Raw genomic sequence first — 3,641 nt, forward strand, 5'->3', positions numbered from 1 at the left:
TGTGCATCCCTCAATATTAATATTCTAAATCAATTTATTTTATCTTAACCTTCATTTCTCATTCAATCCTTATTTGATTTTTATTTTTTCTTAAATTTATTTTCTTAGTTATCTCAACAAAAAAAACTCTCATAACATATATACACATATATCTTCTCAAACTATATTTTTATAACCATTTCTGATTTAAAACTCACATCAAGGATACCTAAAATTAAGCAAGCAATTAGGCATATAAAATTTATTTATTTAACATGTTCTTTCAAAAACATATAAAAAGTTCCAACAAAACTCAATAGCAATGTTCTTAACATTTATAGTTCTATATTTGTATGATCATAGTTATACATATATTATATCATTGAAACATTCTCGTATTTACATCAATTTCTTGATATTTCCTTCCTTTACATAAGAACTCAAACATATTTACAATAACATTCATCTTTTAAGTTCAATAATTCTCCATAAATTTCAACAACATAAATGTCTAAGTTAATCTACGTAATGTAATGAAACTCTAAAATTCTTTACTTTGTAACATATACATTAATCTACTACAATATCATTTAACTACATATAATTATATTTCATGCAACATAATCACTTATTAATCAGTCATTAGTCCCTTAAGGACCCCATGGTTTTCTTTATCATTTTTACCTAAATTAATACCCAACACAATTTAATCTAACCCAATTGACCAATTCATAGTCAATTTATATTTTCCTTAAATTTTCACTCTAAACTATAGCATCAATTTCATGATTTTAACCTCAATTGTTACCATTTCATATAAAATTTCTAGGTTAGGTTTTAAACTCCTTATAGAATAATAATCAAGTCTTTGAACCCCAACCAGTAAAATATTCCTTGTTTTTCCATTTTTTTCCCTTTTTTTCTTCACCTTCTCTCTCTAACTCAATCTTTTATCTCTTTGATCTTTTTTTTTGGATTAAATGTAAGTAAATATTATAGATCAAAAGAAACTAAACTAGAAAACCAGCAAGTCATATATACAAAATATGTATAAACCAAAAGAAAGAATTAATAGGAATAGGCTTCTAATGTAAACGACATGAACCAAATAACATGAAACACTAAAAAGCAGACAAAAAAGAGCAAGCCTCCTAAAAATAAGAAAAACACTGATTATAAAGCAGCAGTTAGCTAAGGAACTAAGCAATCCTGCTGGTACCGAACTCTTCAAAATACTAAACCCTCACTCAATAGCGGTTCTTAATGAAGAGTATCGAAAATTAAATAGCTCCTTTTCATTTTCTGATGAATATTCTGTAAACTCATTCAAGTGATATCAAACTCCATGAATAGGAAAAATGATTCCTTTTTGAATACCATAATCAGCATCACCAAGATAATATTTCTCTATAAATTAAAAAAAAAACCTATTACTATCTTTATCTAATAAGATATTTTATATGTTTATTGCATATAATAAATACTTTATTATATAACTTCTGGAATTTTTAGACCATTAGGTCTTAATAATGCATCACCTAAAACCTGAGAATCATGTGCACTTCCTTCCTAGCCAACTAAACATATATAAACTTCAAATCAAAAGTTATAGCTGCTAAAATATTTTACGTTGTTCCTTCTTTTCGACCTCAAAACTTTCCTTGAATCTTAACAGGAACATGGATACCATCAATAGCTCATGAATCTTAACAGGAACATTTGCAGGAACATGGATACCATCAATAGCTCCTATACAATCCTATATAAATATGAAAAATAATTTATAACCTTTTCTTTTAGATGTAATTAATTAATGTATAAAAATATTGGTATTGTTCTCATACCTTAAAATAAGGATAAAATCTTCAATTATTCATTATCTCTGTTTGAACTGTATCCTCTAGGTGTTTAATAAGGTATTTGTATAACTTAAGAACTGCTTTTTAAATAATTCTAAAGTAACAATGGATAGTTTCAACAGACCTATAATATATACCACTAATAAAACAAAATCTTTAGTTTTGGCCTATAATTTGTAAGAATATAATTACTTGCTCCCTAATAGACATATTTTGAGTTGATCATAATAGGTCATAACTTGTGAGAACATCACACAATATATATAAAACAATTGGTTTCATAAGAATTTGTTCAACGCAATGTCTATCACCTCGATTCAAAATACTATTAATATGAAATTCTCATTGAGCAATTGCATTTATACGTGGTTCTCTTGGTATATAAATTATACTTCTGTTTTGTTCAATAATAGCTACACTTGTAGCTATCACAGTTATAGCTGCTTCTATATATGCTGCATGAATTATTTTACTATCCATAACATGAAAGTGAAGTTTTCTGATAACAAAACCTAAAAATTTAGGGAAATAAACATTAAAAAAAACTTATAAAATACTTACATAATCAATACAATGAATATGCTCAAAGAAGCTGATAATGTATAATAGTTATGGCAATGATATATGATTCCCTAAACAAACAATGTCTTAAAATATATTATTTAAAATCATAAAATTCAATTTCTTGATGATAAAACCCTTTGAAAATTATACAATTCATAAGTTCACAACGATTAATAAACAATGCGCAATGAAATCCAAATAATTACTGGCATGGTCCCATAAATTTATCCATATATAACAAATATAATCAAACATTAATCGTTAATTAATCAAAGCAAAATAAAACAAGCATATTTATAAATATAGCAAAATAAAGCAATAACTATAGCAACAATCACGTTTTTTTTATGGTGGAGGTGTTATCCACGTTTTTAGACTTCCATGTTTAAATTCCTCTATTCCCTAATTCCCCTTAACTACCTCTCGATTCTCTAATTCTTTAATTTCGTTCTCTAATTGCCCTTAACTTCCTCTCAGTTCTCTAATCCCCTTGTTCTCTAATTCCTTAACTTCCTCTTTCTGTGCACAAAGAAGCAGGACAGATAAAAAATTCAAGGGGCAAGAGGACTAGACCTCAAAGACCTGCTCCTCCTTCCAAATTCTCCTTCCTCGCTCCCCCAGAGTTCTCCTTCCTCGCTCCCCCAACTATTTGTACTGATAACATTGGGACTTGAAAAAAAAAAAAGCAGGGGTTGTTCCTCAACACATAATCCCTCGATCATTGATTCCCCCCATTAACTTTTCCTCTCTCTCTCTCTCTCTTTGTGCTTCCGAGCAGGTTGTGTTATAGAGTAGGGGTTGTTTCTCAACACATAATCCCCCAATCCAATGGCAAAGTTAGGTTTTTTTAAATGAGGGGGAAAATTATTAACTAATAATATATTATTTAGACATGCATTAGAAAGCAATTCAAAACATATATATTAATTCATATAAAGTAAAATTAATTTAAAAAAACATGTCAATTCATTAAAATCAAAACCTATTTGAATTTACACACACACACACACACACTAAGGATGATGAGTGATTAGTACTTAAAAGTGCATTTTTATCAAGGTTTTATATCATCATTTTGCACTTGAAGTATCAATAACTCCTTAACTAAAGCATGTTTTATAATAATATATCTAATAATACAAGATACCTTTAATTTGTGGTAAATATTCATTTTAAATGCAGGCCTATCACATAAATGAAAGGATTGATTGATGAATTTAAGAAATGAAATTGAAAGGA

General features: G+C 27.9%; 1 long non-coding RNA gene across 1 annotated transcript in view; it reads right to left on the reverse strand.

Annotated features, from left to right (window-relative positions):
- Positions 1-716: 716 nt before the first annotated feature.
- Positions 717-3,641, reverse strand: part of LOC105141857 (uncharacterized) — an 8,264-nt gene continuing 5,339 nt past the window's right edge. Inside the window, exons 2-3 of the long non-coding RNA XR_845461.1 lie at positions 3,142-3,146; positions 717-729 (exon numbers count right to left, since the gene is read on the reverse strand). This is a non-coding gene — a long non-coding RNA (uncharacterized LOC105141857). The remainder of the gene's footprint in view (positions 730-3,141; positions 3,147-3,641) is intronic.

Source organism: Populus euphratica, unplaced genomic scaffold (genome assembly GCF_000495115.2).
Source record: "Populus euphratica unplaced genomic scaffold, PopEup_1.0 scaffold211.1, whole genome shotgun sequence".
Taxonomy (NCBI): domain Eukaryota; kingdom Viridiplantae; phylum Streptophyta; class Magnoliopsida; order Malpighiales; family Salicaceae; genus Populus; species Populus euphratica.